Source organism: Ursus arctos, unplaced genomic scaffold (assembly GCF_023065955.2).
Source record: "Ursus arctos isolate Adak ecotype North America unplaced genomic scaffold, UrsArc2.0 scaffold_26, whole genome shotgun sequence".
NCBI classification, from domain to species: domain Eukaryota; kingdom Metazoa; phylum Chordata; class Mammalia; order Carnivora; family Ursidae; genus Ursus; species Ursus arctos.
Window position 1 is genome coordinate 34,480,132 of NW_026622941.1, and position 16,224 is coordinate 34,496,355.

Sequence of the window (16,224 nt, forward strand, 5' to 3'; positions counted from 1 at the left end):
CATTCATATTTTAAACAGTTTAGAAAAGGACTATCTATTTCCCTATGTCAGCATTCTGCTCTCTCTCATGTGTGCATTGCTTATCCACAGAAAAGGATAGAAAATCCTCCATGTGAAAGGTTTAGTGAAAGTAACAGCACCAACATTCTTTTATCTGTGATGATGGAAAGATAATCCACATGTGAAAGCACTTGGTGCTTCAGCTTATTTTGAGTGATGGAAGAGCATAATAGAATCTCCTAAGCATTAACATTCTACAATAACACAGCATTGTCATCCTTTGTCTGATCCTGGCTCATACAAATCTCACTTGGTGTTTCAAATTCCTAACAACAACTAGAGAAATACACCTCAAAGCTATTATGTGAAAATGGTTTAGGTATAGCTCTAAATCTTTAAACAAACTCTTAATGATATAAAAGTCCTATTTATATACTTCTCAAGGGATGTTTGTGAACAGGATGAAAATTATGAATCTAGGTCTCACAGGCAATTTGCATGCCTAAATCCTATACATTTTGTTTCTGAAAGTATTAGCCTTTTATGTCCTTTCTCTGCATTTGGTATTTTGGCTTGCTGTTCTGCAAACAGCTTTAAGAATGCTGAGAGAACAATTCTATATCTATTTCAATTTAAATTAAGGACATCTTATGCTCCTTTCATTAGGTCCTGATTTTTAATAAAAAAAAAAAAAAGCTTTCGTTACCATCAGGTATGGTGAATCTCTGGCAATTTTTGAAATAGGAAGAATTTATCAGCCATTTCTTCCCACATCTCTTTAGGTGCCCACCTTAGAAGGGGCTGAGCTTTTCTGTACTGCTCCCTGGCTGTCCTGAACTCTTGTTATATGCTCTGAATCTAGACCTTCCTTTCCAGATGGTGCCCTTGCCGCCAAAGTTATCCTTCTTTCTTTGCATGCATCAGATCTTAGCCATCTTTGTTCTCTTGCTCTCTGCTCTCTACTCCTAACCAGTGCTCAGGGAAGCAGCATGATAGGAATAGAAGGAGCACTGAGTTAGAAATAAGAGACTTGAGTCAAAGTTCTGACCAATACTTGGGGTGTGCTCACCTATGCTAAGCACTAGTTTAAGTGCCTGCCATGTGATAAGTTATTTATTTCTCAAAAAAAAGTTCTATAAAAGCAGGTACAGTAAGGTTAAATCACTTGCTTAAAGTTACACAGCTAGAAAGAAGGGGAAGGGATTTTTAGTCTGAGTGGTCTGGCTCCAGAGTCTGTGTGTTTAATCACTATGCCTTAGTGCCAATAATTTACCCTGTGGACTTCTCTTGGTCTCAGTTTCTTCAAATAGGAGACTTTAGATGATAGCAAAGATCACTTTCCATCATAAAAGTATAGTTCTAAATGGGAACTCAACTGAATCAACCAAGTTACATTTAAAGCTAGACCTACAATTGTTTTTTGACTAGAGGCACAAATAAAATTTTGTATGCTTAACATCAAATACTGGCAATATTGGCAATGGTCTTCTCTTATATTACTGTAAGTGGGTGTGCAATAGACTGCTGATGCCTGAGTATATAAATAAATATCTACACACCTGTGATTATGCAAGGTAATTTAACATGTTGTATTCGATTTTTCCACATATAAAGAAACACAAAATATTAATGGATTTCTTAAAACAGAAGTTTATTTCTCCATATAAAATAAATAATCAGGAGATAAGGTGTTCCAGAACCTGAGGTAACTTAATCATCCATATTCTTTCTATAGTCTCACTGTATCATTTTAGCTCATGGCTTCCACCCTTGAGATCCGTTCATGGTCCAAGATGGCTGTATTCTATACAGAAGGAAATAGGAGGGGGAGGAAAAAAAAAAGAGAAGGGACCAAGGACCAAAAGCCTTCTTTCCATAGGAGTCAGCCATCTTTAAACAGATTTTACTGAAGACTCAAGGACTTCTACTCAACATTTCCTTTTATAAATCTCTGTCCAGGGTGTAAGGTTAATCTTGTCCCCAAAGTAGGTTGGAATGTGTTATCTCTTAATTGGGTGCTTTGCAGTCCAGGATAAAATCACCATTCTATTATGAATAAAGAGGAGAATGGACATTGAGTGACAAAAGGGAGTTTTGATAACCATTTATGAGATAGTTATAGAAATCTACAACAGAATAATAGTCATGAGATGAAGAAGTCCCATTTGGGTGTATTTAAGGTAGAGTCAATAGGATTTAGTGATTGATTGAATATGGGGGATAAAAAGAAAAGTTGGAAGAGTCAACACCAGTGAGTAAATTGAAATGACAAAGTAGATGGAAGTACCATTTTGAGATAAAGAACATGAGGTTAAACTGATTACATGGAGAGGATGACCAATAACATTTACCTTTGTTAAAATTCAGGTATATATAGAGGAATCCAAAGGAACTTCAGAAGGAAGTTGGACGTTCAGGACTAGAGCTCAGTAGATTTATCTGGGCGAGAAATATGTAGATGTGTGAGTACCTGGCATTATAGATAGTAAGTGAAATAATTGAAACTGGCAAGTTCACTTGGAAAGAGTGTAAAGAATAAGAAGAGAATATAAACCAGGACTCCGCTCCTGAGAAACAACTACCCTTCAGGGTAGAGAGAGAAAGAAGAGTGAATAGAGATATAGGGAGATAGGAGGAGAGCCAGGAGAGCTTGGGATCATTAAAGCCCAGAGTAAGAGTTTCAAATAGAAAGGAACAGTTAATGGTATTAGATACTACAGAAGAGTCAAGTAAAATAACTAAAAAGATATTTTAAGAATTTAATCCCAACAAAGTTTTCAGGGGCCTTGAACGACAGTTTTGTGGACTTAGTGGAGAAACAAGAAAACAGTGAGATAAGAAGTGCATGAAAGATGAGGAAAGGGGATAATATGTCCAGACCACTTTTTTAAAAAAAGTTTGTTGTGAAGAGAGAAAAAGAGGATGACAGGTAGAGGAAGATATGGAATCAAAGGAGAAGAAAATCAACACAATAAGGTTCACCAAGGCTATTGCAAAGTGAGATTACTTTTAGGCAGGAGGAGAGATATTCAATTCACTGTAATAGGAAGGAAGGAGAGATTTAGAACCAGCTCGACCTATTTATGGATAATAAGAATTTAAAAGAGTTTCAGTCTGATGCCTTTATTTTCTCTGTGAAGTAGTGCTCAAGCTCCTCTGCTGAGAGAAAGGAGGGAAGGTTAAAAATTGTGGAGCAGGGGTGCCTGGGTGGCTCAGTTGGTTAAGAGGCTGCTTCTTGATTTCAGCTCAGGTCACAGTCTCAGGGTTGTGGAATTGAACCCCACGTCAGGCTCCGTGCTGGGCGTGGAGTCTGCTGAGGATTCTCTCTTCTTCTCCCTCTGCTCCTCTCCCCCTCACCCCCCAAAAATGTGTGAAGCAGTTTGAAATGACTCTGGATGACATGTGAGAATACTGACCAACAAAGTCTAAGGGATGCTGGATATGGTCAAGGGGATGGTTAAGGTCAAAGACTTCAGAAGACTTGTGATCCTCCCTCTTTCCTCCTCTTCGTCCTTTTGCTTCTTACCGTATACACTTTTCCATATTTCTTGTTAGTTTTTTCCTAGGTATTTCATATTTTTATTTCTGTTATGATATTTTCCCATAATATTTTCTAACTAGCTATTGCCACATAAATCTATTTCAATTTTCTGTATTAATGTCTGGCCTCCATGCTGAAATCTGTTATTGGGAGTTGTTCAGATAAAAAATACCTCTGCAAATAATGACTTCAACCCTCCTTTCTAAAATGTATTTCTCATTCTTGTCCCTCTTCTATTCTGTGAGTACAACTTCTGAATAATGATGAGTAACAAAAGTTACAGAAATAATCCTTCTCTTGTTCCTGACTTTAATAGGAATGTCTCTGGTGTTTCACCATTTATTAAGATTCATTTATCTCATAAACGTTTATTGAGCACCTATCATGTGTTGTCATTGTGTTAGGTACTGGTTATACTGTAGCGAAATAATTTCACACCCTTTTTGATGTTACATTTAGATTCTAGTGGAGAGATAAAATTTTTTAAAGGTTATAAAGATACGGTCTTATAATTACAATTTGTGATAAGGGTTGTGAATGAAAAAAGGGGGGATGCTATGAGAGAAAAAAAAGTGAGCCCTAATTTAGATTAGAGGGTCAAGTAATTGCTCTCTGAAAAAGTGACATTTAAGTTAAAACAGAAAAATGGAGTGACAATTATAGAAAAATCAGTTCAAGGTTCCAAGGTAAGGATGAGTAAGAGGAGTTGGGGTTTAAATAATGCAAGAACATTAAATGAGTTTACAGATTGAGGTTACTTTGTACAGGGGAAGGCATATAAGAGTATATGTACTGAGTGCTTAATAAATGTTAACACTACAAATAATTTTGGATGATATTTTGAATCCTTTATTATACTTAGAAAGTAAAATTTTAGACTTAGTTTACTAAGAAAAGTTTTTAAAAAATAGAAATGATTTAGAATAATATTAATAGGTTCTACAGTCATATATTGAGAGATGATAGATCGTATGGTTTTTCTTCTTCTACCCATGAGTATGATAAATTATGTGAACTATCCTTTCATTCCAAGAATAAATCTCACTGGGCCATGATGTGTTTTTAAATATAATTTTTCATTTAATTGGCCTATAACTTACTAGAGATTTTGTAAATATTAACAAATAGGATTTTAAGAGGTTTTTGGTTATTATTTATTTGTTTGGACTCATTTGATGTAAGTAACTGTCAAACATATCATTACCAAAGTTTTTCTAACTTCATAAAATCAATTGGAATTTTTCTGTTTTTCTTTTTAATGCTTGAAAACAGCTTCACCAGCATAGGCATTTCTAAATAACATTCCTGCAAAACCATTTGACCTTTTGTGATCTTGAGGAGCACATGTTTCTTTGACAGTTTTATCAACTATTTCTGGTTATATGTCTACTAATGTTTTATGTCTCTTTTTGAGTCAGCTTTGGTAGTTCATGTTATCGTCATTTGGATGACCAGTAGTTATCCACTGGACTGTTTACAACTGATTTCTAGCTGGTCTGCCTCCATCCCAGTGAGTTCCTTTCATTGTCTAGTCAGTGTGACCTCTCGAAATTGTTATTCTAATTAATTTTCCTTCTCCTCTGAAAACCCTTCAACAACTCTTTATTCTTCTCAAGATAAAATACAAACTCTTACACAAGACATGAGTCACGAGCCTCTGCATTTTTTCTAAAACAACATCAATGATCTTTCTCTCCTTTCATTTCAATTCCCAGAATTAGAGTCACACTTCCCCTGGGCATCTGCCTGTGTTATTCCCACTAGCTGAAATTCCCTTTTCCTTCTGCTTCCTGAATGCTGGATAATTCTCTGTGTCCTTCAAGTTTCTGCTCAGATGTAACATTCTCCAGGAAGACTTCCTTAACTACCAAGACTATACAATGTGTCCCTCCTATGAGGGACTGTACATACAGAAGGACAGTAAGAGAGTGGTCACCTATGTCTGTCTCACACAAGGGACTATACAAGCAAATTGAGAGGAGAAACATTGTGTTATTCATATTTGTATTTTCAATGTCTGGGATAAGGGCTGGCACTTAGAAAATACTCAATAAATATTCATTGGGTGTTGAATGAATGACAGGTGTGAATGACTTCTTATTACACTGAAATTTTTAACAACTCACATTTCTTTAGCTTTTCCAAAATATTCAACTTAGTTATCAGAGAAATAACACATTTTTCCCATTCACATATCATTAGTATATATAATATTTAATTTAATTACACAATTATAAAAACAAGCACAACTGGCATAAAGAAGCCTAGGATTAAAACCTTGACTCTTGCAAGGCACATAGCTGAACCCAAGAGAGCAGAAATAATTTCCTAGGTATAAGCACAGAGATGGGCAGCATTTGTTCATCTGTCAGTTGGTTAAGTGGAAGTCTCCTAGAGTTTCTACTAGGTACAGAGAGAGCTCACAGTTTAGAAAGTTGTTGAAGTTTATTTGTAAGTTTCATGAGTTGGATTCAAAAACATATTTTGTCATGCAAGATAAAAAATGGTTAAGGCTCACAAGATTGGGCAAAATATCCTCATTGACATGGAAGTTGAACTAATTCTACATTATTATGGCCTGATTTTTAGATCCAAGGAGCTGGAGATTGTACAGTACAGAAGGGAGGAAAAGAAATCATAATAAAGAGGACTTTTCTTTTTGTTGGTACTGGAAACACTCTGGGAAAAATTCCATAATACATAAAGGAAAATTTTATCTGCAAGCCCGGATGCTTCTGTACATTTCTCCTATCTCCTATTTAATGTACGCCTTGGGTATTCCAAAATATTCTATTTTCTAAAATTTTTTGGAAGGTCCTGATATTTAGAATTGATCTCTTTTTTCTGCTTTTTGTTTCTTATTAGCAAAGCAACACTTAACCATTCCACTGATATATGTAAAAAATAAATATTTATACCTAAGCTGGGTATAAGAATAAAACTTCTGTTTTGGAAACTATTTGGCATACACATTTTGGGATGTACCTTTGAATCATTCATTCTATTACTGCTACTAGGGTCATGTGCATTTTATTTGGAGGACTTAGAACTCAAGTCACCTGCCAAAGGAATAAAGAAACTGGACTGGAGCTGATTTCTATGGTCTTATTAATACCCTTTTTTCTATTTTTCTCTGTAGTATTAATTTATTAGAAATGCCCAGTCGATGTCTCCATTCTCACACATTGCTCTAAGATAATTTATCTTTCATTAAATGTCTTCTGAAAAACTTAACCCTGCAATGCAAATATCTGCTCTCCCCGGCCAGTTGTAGGATCTGAGGTGGAAACCTCATTCATGTCGGGGTATTTCTTTCTCCCGCTCTGTCTCCCTGTCTCCCCTAGGAATTGGCAGTTAACATACTGAGTCAGTTTGTTGAGCATATTGCACTGGACAATTACCTAGAGCTTGACTTTGAGGTGGTGCCAAGGCCAATGAAAGGTACATTTATGGAAGAGCCAAAACTAAAGAAACTTTTAAGAAAGCAGGTTAAAAACAAGGCAGGCATGCAGAGAAAAGCAGAGAAGGGATGTGGCTGCGGAGACAAAGAGGCAAAGTGGCTGCCTGATGACTTCTAGATCTACCCAAATCCAGGTAAATGCAAGCACCTTATTTCCTTGTGATTCTCTATTATCTTTTCAATAAATTTGCTAATTTTCATAGTCTAAGTGGGTGTGTGTGTCTTGCAACCAAATGATTCCTGGCTCATTCTTTGTACCATATTGAGAATTTGAAAACAAGTAAACTTTCAGATGGAAAATGTGACTCATTGTAGAGACAGGGTGAAGCGCAAGGAAAACATCGCCCCCGCCGCCCCCACTCATGCTTTTGATATCTTTTTCTTTATAAATTGTAACGCCCGAGCTCCATACTGGCAGATATCAAAGTCCGAAGTTTGCCTTTGATGCTCACATTCTTTCCTTTAGTTCATGCTCTAGCTTATAGAGGTACTACCTTCTCTTTTTGGTACCTAGGGACTCATGCTTTCATCGTTCTTCCTCTTATAATCAATTGCAGAAAAGTATCGGATACATTTACTTACACAAAAGGAAAAATAATTTTAAAGCTATCTCCCTTTCATTATCCGTGTAAAGGCGTCAGACAATTTCCCTTTTAATGGCATTCCAAATGTTAAGACACAAAATAAATCTCGAATTGGGAAATTCCAGCTGGGAATAGGGACAACCTGACCGTGTTTGAAATCATGGCTGAGATGGTTGTCTCCTGTGTTTCCTCCGTGTTAAGGCTCGCTCTGATTTGCGTTTGTCTGTGACAGTGTGTGGAATGTGAATATCTGAGAAGAGACCACCCTGCCTGTTTGGATTAGTGTCTGTATCTATTTTAACAAGTATGGTGCCTGGGAGTTCAGTTATTATGAGTTCAACTCTAGTTTGGGGTTCTGCATACATTTCAAGGGTAAAGGGCAAAGTACTTGTAGTCTTTTTCTCTATGCTTCATAAAACTCTTTGAAATATAATATTTTCTCGTAAGTGGACGTGTCTTCAAAATGAGCCAGCTAGTTGACAGATAGCTTGCATATGCTTATGGATAAGTAGGTTCATACCGTACAACTATTCAAAAATGCCAGAATTGTTTTCTCAAAATTCAATTTTGCATAGTTCTGGTAATTAACTCACTGTCAAACTCTGCATAAATTTGAATTGCTTCAGTCTGTAATTTCCAAGCTCTAAGAAGCTTGAATGGAGATCAAACAAAAACTCTCAACCTCACTAATGCCAATGACAATATAAAACCAACTCCAAATTTTTTCCATCATGTAATCAATAAAATCATATGAATTTGTAAACAGTCCTGTCAAATCTCTGGACATGTATATCCTCAGACTTGAGGTAGCCCGCAAGGTCATAGAAAAAGTCTGAGGAAATTGGTTTTCTGTTAAACTCATCCAGACTCAACTTAAACCTGATGTACTTAGATTTGTTTACTTTAAGGTATCATATCACAATTTCCTGCTACTGAATAATGATGCTGAAGAAGTTTTATTAGAGTCTTTATTACGGAAGAGAGTGCATAGCAGAATCACAGAAACCCAAGTGGGATAATTAGAGATATGGACTTTATTGCAAGCCAGATTCTTGACTCATGATAGAGTCACACATATTATTCCTAAATCTTTCCATTTGAAAAGCAGGATAATACATTAGCTGTGTCTACACCTCTCCAAGGAATTTCAGTGCCGGCTGCTCTGATGAGTGCAGATCTTAACCCCAAATTAGGGACCTTGTTTTTGTCCTTAATGTTACTTGGTTTGTTATGACTGCTATAACAAAATGCCATAGACCGAGTGGCTTATAAACAGCAGAAATTTACTGCTCATAGTTCTGAGGGCTGGGAAGGCCAAGATCAGGGTGCCAGCAGATTCGGTGTCTGCTAAGGACCTGCTTTCTGGTTCATAGATGGCCATTTTTTCACTGTATCCACACATGGCAGAAGGGGTGAGGGATCTAATATCTAATATTAGTGCTATAGGGCACTAATCTCATCCACGACAGGTCTGTTCTTATGACCTAATCACCTTCCAAGGACCCTGCCCAAACACCCTTGCACTGATGATTAAGTTTTAACACATGAATTTGGGGGAAACACATTCAATGTATGGCAACTACTATTAAATTTTCTAACATGAGACCATTCATCCACTCATTTATCCCACTAATCTTTGTTGAGTTTCTATTCATTAACAGGCTGTATGCTAGGAGGAAGAAATTCAGAGATAAATAATTTGAGGTCTAAAGAGTTTATGGTTGCCAAGTAAGGTGAAATTACAGTCATAGGAATATGCAGATTTATTATGTGAACCCCAAGGAGTGGCACTTAGCCCATTTTAGTGTGAGTGGGGGGTCATGGGATGAGAGGGGAGGCAAAGGAAAGATGAACTGAGGAGGTAATGACCCCTGGCTTGTATCTTCAAGGATATCTAGGTGGGAACCAGATCGAGAAATCTGTGTGCGCAAAGGGACCATAAAATAAATAGCAGAGAACAAGGTCTGGTGTGCCAGAGTTAAGGGTGAGGCAGGAGTGCTGAGGGGTTGGTCAGGCTGGAGAGAGAGGTAGGGGCCTGATAACAGAGGACAGGGGTGCCACCAAGGCCCATAAAATTCCTAATCTAAATATCTTTCACCAGATTATGGGAAAATACACCATTTCCTAATCATCTCTGTAGCACCCAGACACAGCACAGGCCTACTACTGAGTAAATGCGTAATAAGGATTACCTGATAGGATTCTCTACCTCTGGCTCTATGTATGTATGCATGTATTTATTTATTTTTGCTTGTTTTCTAAAAAAGAGGCATTTTTACTTTTCAGATGATATTACAGATTTTAATCAGGTAAAATTGGCTGAAAATTTTGAGTATATAAAATAAGGTCAAACATAGCTTCATCCATTAGTTCATATCTTACAGAGTACAAACTAGGGCCACACAAATTGATAAACAAAAATGAACAACCACCACTTGATTGAGCAGTGTCTAGGTGCTAAGCCTTGTGCTGCCACTTGGCATGTGAATTATTTACTATACACCACAACTTCATCAAGTACATTCTACGATCCTGACTTTACACATGGGAAAGTGGGTGTAGGAGATGTGACATGAGTTGCCCATATTTAGGTAATACGTACAGAGGCAGGGTTTGCACCTCAGTCTGCTGGCTTCAGACCCCTAGTATACCTCAGCACGTCCAACACCAGGTTGGACACAAATACAAATACACAGGACAGAACCTCTATTTAGATTAATGCAAAAAGTCTACACCCAAAAAAGTAGACTTTTTTTTTCTGCCTTTGCTGATATTTGCTTTTGGATTACTAAATACTTTCAGGAGATGTTTGACCAAAAATTTTAATGAACACTGTGTTTTATACCACATTAATAGATCCGGACCTTCTGATTTGGGACTGCTGAAAAAAACCTCAATATATCACTCCGAAATCTTTTGAAAATACCTCTTGACTGAAACGGCTTTAAATTGAGTTGAGAGAGGGAACTTTGTTTTTCCTCCTGTAGTTCTTGGAAGCCTCTACTCTCTTTGTGGTTAGACATGCCCTTGGCATTTTTTCCTTCCAGGGAGACTGTCTGAATAGCGGCATTCAGGTTGTCAGAACTTCCTCCCTGCCTGGGACTGTAAAGTGAGGGCTTAGAATGTACAGTTTGTTATTAAGCTCAAGTGATACAGCAACCCAATGCCCATTCGAATCAGAAATGAATGGTAGAATAAATGCAAGATATTCCATCAAGACAGGAAAATAATGGTAGCCAGACAAGATTTATATTTGGGGAGGAAAGTATGTAGGGCAATTGTATTCACACCTTGAGTTGTTTATGATGTCTGTGTTTTGTTTTTGCTAAGGAAGATAGAAACATCTCTAACCTCTTTGCATGGGGCTCAGTATATTTCCACTTTTAAATAATTCTTCCATTACAATGTTTGAATAGAGGGAGTAAAGAAGAACTTTATTTTTTAATCTGCCATTTAAAAGCTTTATTTCTCTTTAGTGATTTTCCCCCGTATGTTAGCTAAAGAATGATGTATTCCTATTTGCCTACCCCTGAGCTTTTCTAACTTTCCAGTCTTCTCTTTGTCTTTTTTCCTACTTGGACTTCTCAGCATACTTCTGCTGAGAAATCAACGCCAAGTTTCAAAGCCTCAGTAGGAAGCCCCCACTCCATACAAGACTCAGTGGAAGATGGGGAATGTGATTGGTTGGGTTTTGTGTCATTTTGATTGGGACACTGGTCACAGGAGGGGCACGGGGCGGTTGGAGAGAGGACTAAACATTATTTCTGGGTGTGTCTGTGAAGGTGTTTCCAGAGAGATTAGCTTTAGAATTGGTGTACTGAATAAAGCCCTTTGCCCTCCCCAGTATGAGTGGGCTTCATCTAATCCACTGAGGGCCTGAATGGAACAAAACTACAGAGGGAGTATTTGCTCTCCCTGCCTGATTGTATGAGCTGAGCCTTCAGTCTTCTCTTGTCCTTGGACTGGGACTTATACCATTGCCATTCCTGATTCTCAGGCCTTTGGACTGGGATTGGAATTTACATCACTGGCTTTCTCGGGTCTTCATTTTACAGATGGCAGACTGTGGGACTTCTCAGCTTCCATAATCATATGGGCCAATGCCTTGCACTAAATGTCATTATATGTATAATATATCCTACAGGTTATATCCTATTGGTCCTGGTTCCCTGGAGAACCCTGACTAATACAGACTGCATGTGCATCTTTATAGATTTCCCAAGAAAATATTTTCTCTTTTTGGCAATATTTGGGTTTGAGTCATTAGTACACAGGTCCAAGATGGCACATCATCTGACAGGCCCCTACACTCTCGAAGCCTTTAGCATTTCTTGTCCTATCTGTCTTTTCCTCCTTCAAAAATTCAGACATGACTAGAAAGTAAACCAGTTCTATTGCTACCTCTTTTCTCCTTCCTTTCTTCCTTCACCTCTCCTTTATTCAAAATGTCCCCACTCTGAAAACCTTCTGGAACTTTAAACGTTTCTTTCTCCGATATTATTATCAGATGCAGCATGGGTTGCAATCTCATTTTCTCAAGTTCAAGAGAAGTTCATTTGTAAAGTAATTTAAAATACATTATTGCTGGCTGATAACAATATAGTAAAATTGCTTAATCTTCCTAAAGAAGTGATATGAAATTTTGATACCCTCTCACAAGTGAAAGAGAAGGACCTCCTAAGAAGAAGCAGCCATTTCGCACCGTAAACAATCATGTCCTTGCTTCAGGAGATGGCCTTCTCTGGACTGTCATGGATTCAGTCCTGCCACTTAAACATCTCAGCCCACAAATGATTTCTCCCTATCTCTCTCTCTCTCTTTTTTTTTTTTTAAGATTTTATATATTTATTTGAGAGAGAGAGAGAGAGCACACAAGCAGGGGGAGCAGCAGGCAGAGGGAGAAGCAGGCTCCCTGCTGAGCAAGGAGCCCGATGCGGTACTCAATCCCAAGACCCTAGGATCATGACCTGAGCCAAAGGCAAACACTTAACTGACTGAGCCACCCAGACGTCTCTCCCTATCTCTCCTTTAAGAGAAAAGTACCAACTTTTCACGTTGATGAAAAGCATTCATCAACATGTTTCTGCACTGGAGTTTTGTTCTTTTTAAGAAAGATTGAATCAATTTTAAGGAATCTATTATCAGATAACATCTATTAATGTTCCGTAATTTTTTTTTTACAAACACAAACATTTCAATCAAAAGTATAACCCCTAAAGTAACCGTAGAGGAATATGTTGCTCTTACATTAAGGAAAGAATGAGCAATTCAGATTGAAATATGGTATTTTATCACATAACACATAAGATCCCAGCATTAACTTTTGGTCCAAGTGGCCCTTGTCCAATGTCTGTGTTTATATTGGCATCTCTTTTGAATTTTTTTAATAAACAATTGACTTCTCACCATCACTTTTCTCTTAACATCTTCTAAAAGAGCTATGAGCCATATTAACCTTGCTTATAATGCATATAAAAACATTGTTTTTCCTGGGGTGCCTGGGTGGCTCAGTCATTAAGCGTCTGCCTTTGGCTCAGGGCGTGATCCCGGTGTTCTGGTACCGAGCCCCATATCAGGCTCCTCTGCTGGGAGCCTGCCTCTTCCTCTCCCAACCCCCCCCCCCCCGCTTGCGTTCCCTCTTTTGCTGGCTGTCTCTCTCTCTGTCAAATAAATAAATAAATAAAATCTCTTTAAAACAACAACAACAACAACAACAAAAACCCCATTCTTTTTCCTGTAATTTGGTAAGAGTATTAGATTTCCAAAAAATCTTATAATTTCAAGAACATAAACTATACACACGATATAAGGTAAAAGCTACAGCAAACAGTCAAATGCTTGTATTTTCTCTCTTGAAAGGATACATGTTTAAAAATGTTGTTAGAATGCCTGAAGTATCATGGTCCCTGAGATTTAAGTTTATTCAACAAACTACTCAGTTTCCACTTTGTTTTATTTTGTTCTGGGTGTGTCATTGAAAAGGATAGCTTAGTACTTGAACAGTAATGGGAATGCCAAAAGCTTGGTCAAACGATTCCACGGTTTCTGATAGCAATTTCAAGTGATAGTACAGTCACGCATGAAATCAGTGAGGGCACAGAAACTGAGAACCTAATTTATGTACCACAGCAACAATTTACTATGCACCAAATAAGGATCAGACCAGGTTAGACACATTGTTGTCTCTAATCTTCACAACAATCCTGAAGGGTAGGAATTCTTGCTGTGATTTTACAGAAGAAGGAAAAATAGAGAATTAAAGCAACTGGCTAAAGATACAGAGTTAGCAAGTTTCAGAGCAGTGATTTCCAGCTTAGTCTGCTGGCTCCCAACCCATGTTCTTGCCACTAAACCAACCTGCCTCCTTATGAGTAAGAAAAATGTGCCCCTGATACAGTTTTTGGTTCTTCCAAAAATGGGATCTGCTTTAATTTTTACATGATTTCTGGAATTAATTTAAAAATAATGGTATCTTGGATAATGTTCCAGAATCCTAGTGAAACATTTTTAAGTCTTTTCTTGGTGAAAATAGTTCTCATAGATATATAAAGATTTATAGAAAATGCATCAAATTGTACATATTGTTTTGCAACTTCACTTTTTTTTGTTGTTGTTTAAAATTGCTTTTGAGATTTGCCATGTTGATATCAGTAGCTCTAGTTCATTGATTTTTTTCCCTCCAACTTTTGTATCTACAGCTAAATTATTCTTCAAAATCATTGTACCTACTCCCAGCAGCAGTGTATGGGTAATCCCATTTTCAGCAGCCTTGCTGTGGGAGACACAACCAGTTTTCTATCCAATACCCATTCATCATTCTTGTCTAACAAATAGAACCCTAATCTTTTTCAGTAGTAACATGTCCAATTTCCAAAAGTATATTTCCCAGCCTCCTTTGGTGATAGAAGTGGCTATGTAATATAGTTCTGGCCAGTAAGATATAACCAGAATTATGGGGATGTTTCTAAACCATTTTTCATCTATTATATAGGTCCTGGTCTGTCTGTCTGTTTATTTTTTTCTGTTTCCTTGTTTTTAAGTTTTCCTGGGGTACAGGCCTGACGTTGGAGGTGGAACGGTGATTTTGACCCCATGAGATGTTAGTACGAGGGTGAAAACTTACAATAAGGATGATGTAACAGAAAGATTAAAGGAACCAGGAACACTGATGGAGCTGCTGTAATGAGTATGGACTGCCAATCTCTGTATTTCTGGTTAATGAAGAAAAGTACACCCTTATTTGGTAAAAATCATTGTATAGAAACAATTATGAAGAAAAATGTATTCCTCTATTACATTCTTGGCAGGTTATTGATGTATTTAGAAAGGTGATTTTTATATATCACCTAGTTTTTAAAAATGTTTTGTACTAAAAAATGTCAGAATATCTAATCACCATTTTTGCCAAAAAAATGAAGCCTCTTTAAACTCTTTAAATTTTGAACTCTTATTTAAATCAATGCTTTGCTTGCTGGTTGGAAAAAAATATTAAGGTCCATAGTAACTCAAATAATGATTCATTCAGTTCTTTCCCCTTTTTCATATAGATTCATTTGCTTTCTGGTCCATTTTGTGAGAATACAATACTAAAGCCTTCTGTGATTTCAGTAATAAAAAATATCTGGTAGGAGAAGTACTTCTAGAGTGACATCAGGAGGAGCTCTGCTGACACTCTCCCCAATGAAACAACCATACCTGCTGAAAATCATAAAAAAAAAAAAAATTTTAAAGTCTCTGGAATTTTTTCTAAGGGTACACAGCAAGTGGAGAAATATGTAGGAAAATATATTAAATCTCAGAAGAGTGAGAGTCTGTCATTTCAGTCATGACCAGCTCCCCTCCACCCCCCAGCTCGGTGTGAAGGAAGCTCTGTTCTGGGTTTGTGTAACCAAGAAGGTGGGGGCTCCCTCTTCCCCCAGCTTGTAGTCTGTGATTACATTTCCTCTCAGTGAGGGACAGCTCACCAGTATTTCTCATCCTCCCCAGTTCTGTGTTGTAGAAACTTTATTCAGGCAAGCACTGAGGTCTGAGACTCACTTATTACACCAAATTGCCAACTAGAGTCAGGGATTATCTTCACTTCTGTTTGTTCATTGAGCAGAGATTCCACAGGAGGACAGGAAAACCAAGAAGACCAAGTGCCGCTACCCCTCCTGATAGAGCAGGGATATCTTTGGGAGACAAGCAGGCAATTATATAGGTTCTGCAAAGGATTGGAGGCAGTGTATAAGCACGGAAAGATTCACCCCAGAGCTTATTTGCCCTAGAGTATGGGGAAGTTCAAGCCTAAGGATTTTGTTAGGAAAAATAAAAGATTTTAGGGAAGGCTGGTGGCTCCATGATAGCAACAAGTGAAATGGTATATTAGCTAGAACTTTAGTGAAGAGAAGCAGAGAAAGAGATGCTAAGAATTTCTTCCCTGGGGCATGACCAAGTCCTGAAGACTGGCCTCAAAGACTACCCTTGCAAAAAAACCTGACTTTAATGGATTTAGACTGTGGAGTGATTTATGCACTAGAGTATTTTTCAAGGAAAAAAAAAAGCAATCAGCTATCATTTATTAATCTAACAACTGGGAAATTATAATGCTAGAGGCAGATCAGTTAGAATAAAATTACAAACCAGTAATAGAAGGCAAT